The sequence below is a fragment of the Haplochromis burtoni genome, unplaced genomic scaffold, assembly GCF_018398535.1.
Source record: "Haplochromis burtoni strain Fernald_Lab_line unplaced genomic scaffold, NCSU_Asbu1 Contig_84, whole genome shotgun sequence".
Taxonomy (NCBI): Eukaryota; Metazoa; Chordata; class Actinopteri; order Cichliformes; family Cichlidae; genus Haplochromis; species Haplochromis burtoni.
The window spans coordinates 1,249,603-1,264,056 of NW_024582445.1; the positions used below are offsets into that span (position 1 = coordinate 1,249,603).

At 40.3% G+C, this 14,454-nt stretch overlaps 1 protein-coding gene across 1 annotated transcript in view; it reads left to right on the top strand.

Annotated features, from left to right (window-relative positions):
* Positions 1 to 2,774: 2,774 nt before the first annotated feature.
* Positions 2,775 to 14,454, top strand: part of fhl3a (four and a half LIM domains 3a) — a 44,914-nt gene continuing 33,234 nt past the window's right edge. Inside the window, exon 1 of the mRNA XM_005925554.3 lies at positions 2,775 to 2,996. The gene's annotated coding sequence lies outside the window, so the exon portion shown is untranslated. The remainder of the gene's footprint in view (positions 2,997 to 14,454) is intronic.

Consider the following 14,454-nt stretch of genomic DNA (forward strand, 5'->3'; position numbering starts at 1 on the left):
AATAATCAAAAACATTCATTGCATAGCATTCACTTTAGACATTATCATCCATTTCTGTTCATGATCAAGTCACATTCAGTTGACTCATATTAAACCTCTAACTTGTTTTGCAAAACTAAAATATAAATGTTTAAGGTAAAGGTCACAGTTAACTTGGTTACAAAGTAAGAAACTCATCGGACTATCTCGACCACGATGAATTGACAGGCCTGTAATCCTGTAATGTTTCACACAGCCTGATGGGACCACGCCTCAGAGTGTAAAATTAGAATTCATAATTAGGGGGTTGCGTGGAAGTGAGGGGTCAAACGAGTGTGGATCACACTCTTTCAGTTTTCAAAGAACCATGAAAAACAACATGCCACATGGTCGGAGGGTTTTGATTTGAACTTTAACTTAATATGGGATATCCTCTGTTGCTCGTCCATAAACAATCAAGAAACAACGATGCCATATTAAGTGAATGAAATTAGCAGGAATTTATATTGTAGTGTTTAGTACTTCTGAGCACTGGCATTTCTTGTGAAAGTCTTATTTGAATGAGAAGTGTATTGACTGATCGCTGTTCTTATTTACTGATGGTGGTGCAGCTGTTACACAAAGTATGTCCACAATGTAATACAAACATCTAGTCAGTTATTTCTCATAGAGTGAAGAGATCTTTTCATCTCTCTGCAATAAATTTACATGAAACTTGCTTTAAATAGTGAGTTGAATCCCAGTGATAACAAATAGCTAACAGATAGCTGAGGATGGACACAGAGAGTTTTAAGTTAGTATGTTAGTGCCTTACAGCCAGAGGGCTTTTCAGATGGCTGAAACAGTGTCTGAAACCTTTTAGCCCTTTACACTGGCACATTTCTGAAACTGTCACTCGGCACACATCACCCAGAGACTAATCCTGTTTTGTTAGGTGGAAGTGAGAAAGGTTTGAAATTCTCTTGCATGGTCTGTTTTTGTTGTTTGCAAAGCTGTTTGTGACACTTTTGATTGAAATGCAGTGTAACGTGAATAATGTCTTCCAGGAGAAAGCGCGCACCACGGTTCACATCTGCGTGGCGTCGTGACGTTTTTTACTTGACCTTTATGTGGCCTTTGATTGAGGTCAGCCTAAAATAAGAGTATCAAATAGCTTGCCTTGCAAGAAGCATATAAACCACAGACAAGGTTTGAAAATTGAGATCATCAAACTGTGAGAAGATTAATTACTGGTTCAAATCACAGATATGGTCAGATGGTGCGGTGGCTATTATGGTCTTATCTCCGCCTTACTGAAAACTTGCAGAGCACCCTTAAAAGGAAAATCTATGAGAGGGTCTTCAGTATAGCTGCAAACAGCAGCATGTAATAATAACAATACTGACATCCTTGAAATGAAGTCCTGCAATGAGCTTAAACAGTGGTTAAAAACAGCTTTTTTTGGCCACGGGATGATCTTAGGGGCCGCATCAAAGCAGCATAGGTCAGTATGAGGTCGCCAAGGATTGCTTTGAACTGTGAACTGCAATACAAAGCTATACTAGCAGACTAAAAATATGGAGTTGAAAATTAGCACCACAGTTGTTTAATTACACATATTGAACTGTTAAATGTTGAGGTTTTTTCACCAATTCACAAACAGTTATTTTTTGAAAACCTTTCCTACAGAGAGTGTGGTCTTTCTGGTCTTTGCTATGTTTGAGCTGCTGCTGTGTATATGGTTCAATCCCTAACCACAGAAAGTGTATGGTGACTGCCGACCTGAACGTGCCGTACTGTTTATCATGCATGGAGGCAATTCTGCCAACGATACTGTGTTTAATGGGTTGGGAACATACTGATTCACTGTAATGACTCAAATGGAGATATCAGGATCATTCACTGGATGACAAAACAGCAGCCAGCTGCATCCAGGGGAAAATGTCACTCCCACTTGTTGAGTCATGACAAAAAATGAAACATGGGGTGTGGAGAAATGACCCACACTTTAAAATAGGGAAGTGTAATTTAGCAACTGGGTTTGCTCTTTACCCTTTTTGGTAATGTAACTGCATGAAAAGGTCAACAAATGTCACTTAAAAAGCAAGAGATTTGTGTGTTTTAGAAAAGCAAGAATGTCTTAATACATATCTAGGCTGCTTGCTGCTGTTCACTTTCACCAGTTAATATTTATACTTACACATTATTTAGACTGTAGGAAATATAAAGTCTCTATTTGAAGCCAAGTCATTAATATCTGGAATTGATCTGAGACCAAAATGTCAGAGCATTTGAACACTATTATATGCATCCATTCATGCTTTATTTTATTTATTTATTTATTTTTTATCGAAATGTGTTTTATTTTTTTACCCGCTTCTCCAGTTGAGGGTGCTGGCCTGGCTGGAGTCTATTCCAGCTCTCATAGAGTGGTCACGTCTCATGTGTATTAACTCTAAACATTGCATGGGAGGTTCACAGATAATTTCACATTCATCTGTCAGACTTTTTACTTCTGCTTGATTTATTTACTAACCGGCTGATTGCTTGTCAGAATTAATTAAGGAAGCTCGTGAGCAGTATCGCCTTCTCCACCATACTTATTGTAAGTCGGTGTTTCCTGTTAAGGATATTAACTCGGCTATACTATGTAATTCTACTAAAACTGACAGCAGCACGGAAAAAATAAGGCCCGGTTGGGATGTACCCTCCACTGCCTAGACTACTCTCAGGTCTCGTTTGAAGTCGCTGCAGGGAGGGAGGAAGGGAGGAATGTTTTTTGGGGGGGCGGGATCTTGTGACTCACCAGCAACTTCCTCAGTAGTAGGACAAAAGTAGCCGGCAAGCTGCATCCCTCTCTGCCGCAGAGGTTTATCAACAGTCAGAGGAAACACAAAAAGTTGCACAGTCGCGGGCGACACGTCGGAGGAGCGATCTGCGAACTGATCCCAGTCCTGATCTGAGCGAGTGCCTGCAGAGGAGGAGGCGGGTTACCACTTTGAAGTTCCAAAGGTGCCTCCAGACTTCAGAGACCCCTGGTAGGATTCAACTTTCTTTTAAAAAAATATATATATAGAGAGATAGAGACTTTTCCTCTCCTTATTATCACGGTATTCCTTTTTACTAAACAATGAATTTACCTTTCAAGCAGGAAATTACTTCGCAAAAGATGGATCATGGCAAAATAAAGTAACTTATACATACTGATTCTTGGTGAGGTATTCAGCTGAAAATACATTTCACAAAGAATCTCGAGTTTAAAGAACTTAAAGTGTTGTAATTACTAGTTGTGTCATTACTATTTTATATTCAGTAAATGGATAATAAATAACAGCCTCTGATTGTGTCTCGTGGCAAAAGTTTACTCTTTGTGAAATGTATTTTCAGCTGAATAGTGATCACCTTACTGAAATACTGATTATTATTAGTTGTCTTTCATGTGGTTGTACTGGTAGCACTGCACTTAGCTGCACAGTATGAGCTTCATGTATAATTTAACATCTTAAGATCACATTTACTCTGTACTATTCATGTTGGGAATTGCAAGAAAAGAGCAGGCTTGGGCTTGACATTATGACAAGTATTAATCCTTCACACCTTAGTCAAACACAGGGCCCGTGGATAAGCCTGCAAAGTAAAACCCAGAGACATTTCAGGGGGTCTGGATCTTTTCTGTCTGTCTATATGTTTTTCTCCTTTCTTTTCTCCTTTGCTTTTCCTTATTATTGTAAAACAGTATATGCAAACATGCAAATGAAGCATAAAACAAACAATGGAGAAACAGAGTGTGTTAGTTTGTGTGACCCGCTGAACTTTGTCGAGGAAGGATTAAGGAGGAACTTTTGTGCCACTGAAGCTCCTGGCTGAGCAACGTGTGAAGGCCTCACGGAGCAAAGTCCCTCGGGCTTAACTTGTCATTTCTCCAGCGGAACAAAGTGGGGTATGGCAGTGTGCGTCTGGGATGGGTGTGTCCGTACTGCAGCTTTGAGGTTTGTGTTGGGCGTGTATCGTGACATCATAATGCATAGTAGCAGTGTCATCCTTGTGGTGATTGTTTGGTGTTTCATCTGTTGTGTCATGCGGGTGCAGTGGGCATGCGGTGAGAGTAACGTGTTCACAATGGGATAAAGTTTAATCCAAGGATTGAAGATGGAAATGGTGTTTATTTTTATTTCTACAGCGTAAGCAGATTACAGACACAAAGTATTGTGTTTTTTCTTGGGTATAGTTGGAAGGGCTTTCAGGAACATAACGACTGCTGTTGTGCTGACACTACATGTGATGCCAAGTTACAGACTGAAGATGCAAATTCAGTTTTTCCATTGTGTTAGGAGGGTTTTTATTACATTGCAGTGCCTGTAACAGATCATTAACATACAAAGATTTGGTCAAGTTAAATTCTAACCATGCTTTGAATCACTAGGGATCTCAGAAACACAGAAACTGTTATGCAGCACTGACATACGGTATTGTCACCATATAAAGTTGATATGGCACTTACAGTTGCATATTTGCATATCCAGCAGATAAGGAACAACACAGGCTTTTGTTTAGAGCTCTGAAGCTGGCCAAACAGTGAGCATAGCTGTGATATTGACTTTCCTTTCTTAGTTTTGTTCTCTCAACTAGTTCCTGTTTGTTAGCTTTGTCTGTCTGGAACTCAGCATGTAGTTTACAGTCACACTTTCCAGCTTTAGCTGGGAATATGGTTTAATGAGAACAGAGATACGCAGTGAGCACAATAAAGTTAGGATGAGGACACGAGAAATGAGAAAATAATGAGGCAAAAATGCTGATACTCTTTGCAAATGAAGGAACCTGCGGATCTGGGTGATGTCTTTGTGATGAGCGAATGCTTATGCATAGTCTCTTGATCCATTGTTAAAATTAAAATATTATTAGATTTAAAGTAAGGGCTTGACTCCTGAAACCCAGTGGTTCCTTAAAAACATATGTCTTTGTGGAGCAGCTGAGGCCTAGGAGCCAGAGGCAGTCCTCTACTATATTAGAAGGTCACTGGTTCAATCCCTGACTACTGTAATCTGTATGCTGAAGTATCCTTGGGCAAGTTTTTGAGCCCTGAGTTTACCTCAGTGCATTCATTGGTGTGTGAGTGTTGCTCATGATGGTTAGGCAAGGTGCTTATACATAAAGTAACGTGATGAAGGCTTGTAGTAGAAAGTGCTTTGAGTCCCCATTTAATGCAGAAAAATGCTAAATGAATTATTAAATAAGGTGTGTTTTAATGCAAAGACAACAACTGTTTAAATCAACATTAGATCCAGCACCCTTGTTTTCTTTGTGTCACTACAGAATTGAAGGGATGTGCTCTTTTTGAACTCTCGTTGTGCTTTCACCATTGACAGGTTATGTTTATTATTTTTACACAAATGCTTTACCACAGTGACAAGCAGAAGTAATACCCTAGCAACCAAAAGACAGTCATTCTGTCCCATTTAGCATCTGGGGAGCCTGCTTTGACAGAGCCCACGGGCTGTATAATGTATTTGTTTGCTTTTTTCCCTCTTCCTCTCTCTCTCTCTGTTTCATTGACCATGGCCACATTCTTCAGAGGTCTCAGTGTTTTCTAAAGGTTTCTCCCTGCATGGTGGTTGGACCATGGCCAGCTCTAAACTGTAGTGGGACTGCAGCTAAATGACTTGAATTGGCTGTAGCTAGTTTTATGTGTTGGCACCATTTGAAATAAGGCCAAGGATAATGATGGAGGAACTGGTGGTCAAGTGCTTGCAGGTGGTTTGAGAGCAGAATATAGATTTGTAAAGAAGTGGTTCTCCCCTGACATTTCGCATTGTATTTTTCCTGTCCCTCGGTGGTATGTGTCAGAGGGCACGTTGGGCAGTTTCCACAACAAGTCATTGTGATATTTGATAAGTTTTATTTTGATTACTGCTTCAGCTTCTTTCAAAGTTAAGGCGTGTGTGTCTTTTAAAAAGATAGCGGTGTCTTCCTAACCCTCACTTGCATGCCCCCACGCTTTGGTCCTTGTTGTGTCTTGTTTTTCTTTTCAGTTAAAAATCTGAAAATTTGATTATCCCATTACAGATATGAGACTGCATAACTTGTTTCCAGAATTTTAATGTCTGTGTTACATGTGAGACCATATAAGGCAAAATATAGTCCTTTCTGCTTCATATACATACATATACATATATATATATTATTATATTATATATATATATAGATTATAATCATATATTATATTATATATATATATATATATATTTTTTTTTTTTTTTTTTTTTTTTTTTTTTTTTTTTTTTTTTCTTGAATGTGTCTCCTCCACCGTTACTCACTTCCCTCTTCATTAGGATATGGGGGCGCGTGGCTGGCAGCATGAGTGTGTCTGCATTCCGTGAAAGGGGGGAAATGACCTCAGGTTTCCTGTGTGGGGAAGGCCCAGGTGCTGTGCTGTTATTGTGAGGGTCGCAAGACTTCCTCCATGGACGCTTTGTTGGTAAACGTCTGAAACATGATCCCTTGAGCCAGGGCCCCTGTGGGAGGTAGTGCCCCCTCTCGCCCCACCACCACCTCACAATTCATTCATTTTGCCTAACACGTGTAACTGCTCTTATTTCTCACTGCCACAGTGTTCAGTCCATATGAGATTTTATGTAAGGAGAACTCAAACTTCATACAGACTGCAAAGGCGTGTTAAAGGTAACTGACTCTGCGCTAATGGGGTAATTATGCTCCTTTAGGAGTGTAATTACAGGTCTGTACCTAGCACTTACAATACAGTACCTGCTATCCTTAAAGGAAATACTGTTTTCAGAAGAAATACCAAATTGTGAGGATGGAATAATAGGTAACTTATAACTACACACCTGCGAGTTTAATACAAGCTAATTATATGGCATGAAAGAGTACATCACTCCGCCTTTCACCTTATCCATTCAAGTTTTCCACACGTGTCCTATAAATTTATTACACATTGAATTTATGGAAACCATTCGTAGCTTATCAGTGTTTCCTTTGCAGCCTCTCACATGAAACAGATGTTGTTTGGGTGCAGAAATCCTGTCGATTCAATGCTTCGTCATCACATTCAGTTGTGCGCTGAAGAAATGTGTTAGTCACTCATGACTCTTTCCCTGCGCCCTCACCTAAAGGGAAGAGAGTAGGGTCATGTGCCAACAGATGTACGGGACCTGATAAAAGGAATGTCATGTACAACCTACGGCCGTTACAAAGCCTTCCATCATCTGTGTAACCTGACTTGTTCCTGAGAGCAGGATCCCAGAAAAAAACTTTCGTTAGTTTCTTGGAACTCATTCAAGTCCGCTATGTGTTGACTGAAACTTTGCCAAAAGGTGTGAAGATCTTTGAATTGCATAATGTAATTGGTTGCTTAAAAAGTTGGCACCCATAAATGATGCTGTCCTGGGAAAGTAGTAGATTTTGACAAAGAGGAAGAATAGTTGCAAGTCCCATCAAGAAAAGGGAGAAGGGAGGACTGAGAAGAAAGCTCAAATTCAAAGTCTGTGGACAAATTGCAGGGCTTTTATATAACTGGTAATAAGATGTGTGTTATAAATTCATATAACTAATGGTTATGTTGGGCTGTGGCTAAATCATAGGATAACCTATGGTTAATGGAAGTACTTGAGGAGAGGAATGTTGAGTGAGGAGAATTTCTTCAAGATCCAAGGTAATAAGATGTTATTCCATCCTCATATGTCTGCTAGGGAAGATGAAAAAATAAAGAACCAGTGCTTACACTTCAGATTGTAACACCACACTTTTTGCATGTGGAATAACAGAGAGAGATTCTTCTGGATAATATAATGAGGGACTCACTGAGTTGAAATGATCATGACTTCTGTCACAAGTAGATGACTCTCAAGTTGGTGTGTCTGTTACTTATAGATCCCTGATCCTGATCCTACCTGCTAAAATGCTTTGTAGGTTACTACATGTACATTAATCTAACAGCAATCATCAACTGTATCATCCTTTCCATTGGATGGTCTTGTACATTGGCTTAATTAGGTAATAATTTGAGAGCATGTGGCAAACAGTCCTTAACCACGCAGTGATGCACAGCAGGCAACAAACACAGCAACAGTGCCTGCAGCTTAAAATGCCACCTTTCAAAACACTGCAACCCCCAGAAAGAATGGGCTGTTAGCAAAGAATTTCTTCTAAACAACATACTAGCAGACCTCTGTTCTCATAACAGATGTCTTGGAAAGGTAATTAAAGCTTGGCTCTGTATACCTGCACTGTTTGTTCCACCACAGCACTACTGTATCTCACCTTTACCCCATGCTGCGGTGGTAGTTGTGTCTTTATTTGGCTGTAACTTCAGTTTGCCGCAATGCCAACTGCGCTGGTGTTGATTGCTTCCCAAATACTTTATAGGGTCGGCTCTCACATCTGCACAGAATGAGCCCAGACTGTGACATCACAACAGAGGAAGTGCCGTCAATCGAGTTTGGGTGTGAAGCAAGCTGTTTAGCATGTGCACATTTTTATTTGACTGCTCACAAATGTTTGCTGTGTTGCACAACTGTCTCCAAGGAATGAACCCCAGGGAGTTTACACGATGTCCTGTGTGAAAAGCTGGTACATGTTCAGAAGTGAATTATCTTGTCTCTGATAAATACAACTCTGTTTATTTGGAGTGAAGCTGTAAGAGAGCACGTTCCCCCTTGCTTAACATAAACACTGTAAAAATGCCTGCTCTGCATGATGAAACTAGCAAATGATGAAGAATGTGATTCTTTAGCCAGAATATCTTGCTATCTAGTTCTTTTTTGCCTTTTGCACGCATGTATCGCAGGCACACATGCATACTTTTCTACCATCTCACTTTAATCTTTACGGGTCTGTGGCAGAGACAATAGTCTCTACAGAGAAAACAAGCTGAGACAAGCCAGACTCGCTGCATACACAGAGTCAATGTCAGTCAATAAATTGTGCTGTATATGACAGTTGTGCCCTTTTCGAAATACACAGAGGAGAACGCGTTCACTACTGCTTGGGTAGCATTTGGCACTAATTGTAAACCTGTCAAAGTTACATAGAATAGGTGTTCGAAGAGGGCAGGATATTTTTTGGCCTCCCTTGCTTCCCTGTCTTCTCTCACCTTTACTGGATACTGACTGGCCCTCATTCAGTGCCTTGGAGGAGCCATAAATGGCAGAAAGTGGCCGTTGTCTGGCTATAAAAGGACGTTAGCTTCTCTGTGAGAAGACGACGGTGATGTACGACTAAAACGACTAACAGAGAACTGGGAAGGGATTTTGTGGCTTCTTTGGTTGAAGTGAAAAGCGAGAATGAAAGGGTGAGATGGCTAGGAGAGGTGAGCGCACGCATTTATCAAAGGACTGTTACAGAAAGGTGTAATCAAAGGCAAATGTACATCCCTACTGTTTATAGTACACTCTGTGCACCACCTCTCTGTCTTAGAGAAATTTCTATTAATTTGCAATAATTTCAACAACTATTTACTTTTATTTCAAAAATGCAAACAAGCAAAAGAACACGTTGTGCATCCAGCGATGCGTCTGGCATCTTCTCTCCACTATGAAACTCCTTAAAAGTGATGCAGTGTAATCTTAACAATGAAATACTGCCTTGTTTGAAAGTGTGTTCACAACCAGCCAATCACATTCAGCTCAGGATGTTTTTAGTACTTTCAGCACAGCTCCTAATGATTCAAACTTTTCCAGCACCCCAGAATTATGTAGGCGTTGTTTTACTTTTGTTTTAGCGTAATCACCTGGCATTGAAAACCATCATTGGCTCTGTAGCAATTCCAAACCTTTTTGTCTTTTACCAAGGACAGAAAGTCCACGCATGCAACACTGAGCATGGAGCCTTTCACTGTTTTTGAATATGAAGGGAAACTATATATTTGCTGAAAATTTACAGACAATTTCAGACACTTAAACTTAAATATTGCGTAAGTTTACATGCATTTCATATATAATTTTTGATTATTTGTTTATTATTACTTATCGGATATATGTTGGGCTGTGATGCAATTATTCTTGGATATAGTTGTCTGCACAGTTCAAAAAATTATATTAAAAAAAAATCTAAAGCCAAGATGTCGTCATATGATGACTATGTCTCTGCCACAGCTGGAAAAACATAAAAGGGCACACAAAATAGGCCTTTTTGCAGAACATGTGGTACATCAATACACATATGGCTAAATGAATTTGAAAAATAGTACCTTGGAGTGCTTTTGCAGCAATTCAGTTTCATTTGATGGGGAAAAATTATAAATGTCTGGACCTCATTGTTGCAGCCTCAATGAAGTGTATTTTTGTGTCTTTGGAAATGTCTTCTTTTTGTTCCCTTCTTGCAGCTAACCGTATAGTGTCTATGTTGTCTTATCCGAGCATTATAAGAGTCACTGTGTAGTTTTCTGCCCTTATGCGTAGAAATAAAGCTGTCTTTGTGATGTTGTAGAAATTATGTGACAGATACAGACCCCCCATTACAACTAGCAGCTTGATGTATTGTGTATGGCCTGGGCAGCGAGTCAAACCACCTACAGAGATGGTTTTTGACCGCATTAGTGGCAGCACAGTACAAATATAACATTTCTGCAACACAATGCGACATCCGGGTTTTAAAAAAGGTTTTTTAAAAGTTAGGATGCTGATGTGCAATAATTTGCAAATCATTTAAACCCCATATTTAACTGAAAATAGAATATAGGCAAGTCAGATTTTGAAGGTGAGATATTCTACTGTGTGTTTAAAATTATATTTGATAATAACTACCAGCAACACATTTGAACATAAAGATTCTACATAAATGGATATAAGCTTTTCTGACGCTTTGCTCACATATGATGCACAAGAAATAATTTGGTTTTATTTATATAAAGCCATTACACCACAACAATTGTCTCAAGGCATCTTTATATAGTAAAGTAAAGATGCTAGAAGGTAACGTTAAGGTCTCGCCTTCTTCCATCCTGCTAAACGCCCCTCAGAACGAGACAGTCTTCCTTATTCATACTATATTCTCCAGTCTTTTCAGAAGCCTGGCAAAAAACACTAAGTTGTTTTCCTACTTGTCCTAAGGTCCACCATACGTTTGCAATTCTGTCAGTACTTTAATGGACCTAAACATTCAGCTTCAAACAGAACCACATCCAGTGTTGGCAATGGAAATTAGATCAATGGGTAAAATGCAGGCCAGACGGTGAGCAAAGCAAAGCAGAGGGCCAATGACACAAGCGCCATGACTTAACTGTGGAAGTATTCAACCCCCCTTAAAAAACCCCATCCCTCATCGCATCGCACGCTTTCTCAACACTGGTGAGTGGAAACTGTTTAAGGTTTAATGATTGCTGAAGAAAAAAGAAGGAAAAAGTGTCCTATAGTATGAGAAGACTTGCATGATCAAGCTCATTTGAGACACTGCGTGTTTCTTGAGAAGGTCAGGCATTGGATTATCTCAGTGTCTCTGCACAGCACTTTGTGCCATGTAGCTTTTAACCTTTATCTACTGCTAGTCTAATAGTGAAGGTGGATCCATGTATCCTGATAATTTACACTTAGCATGACTTACATTTACACTTTACTTGATCGATGAAGAGGCTGTGAAACCAGGATGCTATCCTTGTGGCTTTAGCTAAGTCCTCAACTTGTGTCTGTTTTGTGTTCAGCACAGTTCCCAAATCATTCTTCTATATAGGAAAGAGAAGCAGGACAAAAGCTGAATAAGGTCAGACAAGAGTCAGGTAGGAGCTCTGGTTAATAGATTGAAAGAGATAGACAGGTCTTCTTCGGAAGCAACATAATTCAGCAATGCTATCAGTGTTTACCAAAGCACCTGTTTTCACATCTCGCCTCTCCATTTAACAACTGCAGCTGGGTCTTTGCATTTTATCACCGATAATGAATTAGGTGGGGAAGATGAATGGTGTTTTGCATGGCTGCATGATAAAGAGATCCCAGTGTGTGACACTCTAAGATAAGGACCTGACGGATTGCAGCTCTCTTTCGGCAAAGTCAAGAAACAAGCTTGGATTTCTGAACTTGCGGCTCATCTCGGGGACTTAAAACAATCTCAGATAAATCTACTGGGATGTATTGTGTATCACAGGGACTGCTGTTTTTTGATACTAGTGCTAATCACTTTTAGGTGACTACACGCTTACATCTACTACTATCACTCCACCTCTCCCTGGTTTTTCTGCTATGTTTTTTTTTTTTTTACTCCTACGGCTTTGCCTAGGTCACTACACAAATAAATGAATGCACTTGTGCGATTGTGACCTTGTGAGTGGATGCAAGAGCTCAAAACATAAATGATCAGAACTAGTAAGGGACAAAAGACATATAGTCTGAAGCTTTGTTCGATGGCGGCAGAGAAAAGGGGAAATCGGTAGGTGTAGGAGCAACTGAGGGGCGTGGGGAGGTAAGGGTGGATGCATGTCAGTGTGATTTATGGACACCTTTTGAAGTGAGCTCATTGCAGCCACAGAGCCTACCTGCTGCATTTCAGAGCCGAGACATTCTCCTAGCAGTCAGGCGAGGGGGATGTCTGACCTCTAGGTCACTAACCTCCACTAGTGCACCGCTCACATATACACATCCTGGTTTTGTAGACAATCATCATGTGTTTTGTTGGGGTTTTTTTTCCAGAAAGCATACATGCACTGCCAAGACATCAGGTAGTCACATGACTTGGCCCAGAGTAACCTATTTAAAGGTTAAAGCAAACAGGGAGACTGACAAAGAGGAAAAAGAGGCGGCTGATCTCCGGATCCTAAAAAGTGGGTCACAGGAGATATGTTCCTACACAATCCTTTCTTCTTTTTTTTGCATCAGTATGCAGAAATATAAATGGAAATTTATACAATCTCAAGTTGAGTCTGAATGGAAACTGATTTTTATCGTCCCTTGCACTTTAAATCTCACTCTACGGTAGTCTCACCAACAATGACATCATTGTTTGACTAAGTAAGGCTTCCATCTTCAGAACTGCTGGTGAGGGTTCGAGTGTAAGGGGGCGCCTGATCATCAGCCTGGTGTGAATTCATCAACTACTCATCATGTTTAGATTGTTGTTACCAAGATCTTCCCACTGTGTTTGAAACTCATTTCCTTAATGCATTAGACTGCTTGACCCTATCAGCTTCATTTATGTGAGCAGAAAAGCTGGGGATCATAAATATGAGAGATAATTACACCCAACAGGAAGTCCCCACAAAGAAAGTTAAACAAACGGTGTGTGTGTGTGTGTATGCAGCTGCTCATTGCACTCTTCGTGCCACTTATTGCCCCCTGTTTTGGTTGCAGTGTTTATTTTTTGTTTGATCTCTCTACACTCTACCCTCAGCTTTGTGTGCACTTGCATTAGGTGTGTGTAAAAACGTCCACAATTTGCTGCAGGTGTATCTGTGACTTTGCCCTTCCGCGGGACTGTTTCACTGTGTTTAGACATAATACATCTGTTTTTCATTGTGACTGTGTGTTTGCAAAATGTATGTGAACATCTTTCTGAGAAGTCCCAGAGATGTCTGTGTTTGGGGTAACAGGAAGAAGCAGTGTGTGTGTGCATACTGTCTTGGACTTCTCATTGTTATCCACCGCATGCGGGTGAAAGCGGTCATCGACCAGTAGGAAATGAACCTGGGTATGTTTCTCAGACTGATTAGCAGAGTAAAGGAAGTGGACATCATGTCGTTTTTTTTTTTCTTTTTTTATGACCGGGGAACATGACGCTTGCGTTACAGGCTTCACTCTTGAAATAGTGAGGAAGTCCAGAGTCGCCTTTTCAGGATGGCATAACACATCAGTTTTCACATTGCACCAGCATTCCTAATAAAACGTTGGGTAGTGCCCTCAGGCAGAAGTGAGCAGGATGAAATGAGAGCTAAACGTCACTGCCAAGAGGTTTATGGTGCTAGGGAATGAGGGCACTGTTTACTTGTTGCCATGGAAATGTGTCTGAGAAGGGAAAGAATGGCAACATGTACTGGAAATGACTTCTAAGCTAATCATCCCAGCCAGTTCACAATTGGCATGTTACCCTTATTTTCTTATCCAGTGAATTGCTTTTTTGTTGTTGTTGTTGTTTAAATAAACCTGTCTTTTCAGGGTAACAGTGTCAAAGGGGGAGAGAGGTGAGTGTTCTGGTCTGCTGCGGTTATGAAGGACAGTTTGTGCAGCTGTTGTCAGAAACGTAGATTTCTCTCACCCCTTATAATGCATAAAACTCATAAAATCCCTGGCGCTCAGTGAATGAAAACATCCACCTGCTTATTACAAAATGCTGAATATTCATGTCTGGGGATATTTGGATGAATATCTAAACAGAGAAATAATAAAAAGCTTCCTTGCCTTGATATTAACCTCAGGGTCAGGTGCCATCACTGCAGCCACGAGCCGCAAGTCTAAATGAGTTAAAAATAATTGCTTGCACTTGTGAGTGTATACTCAACAGTTGTGTGTGGCATGCTCAGATTGCTGAGTGTGCGGGCTGTGAAACTCTAGCCTGGTT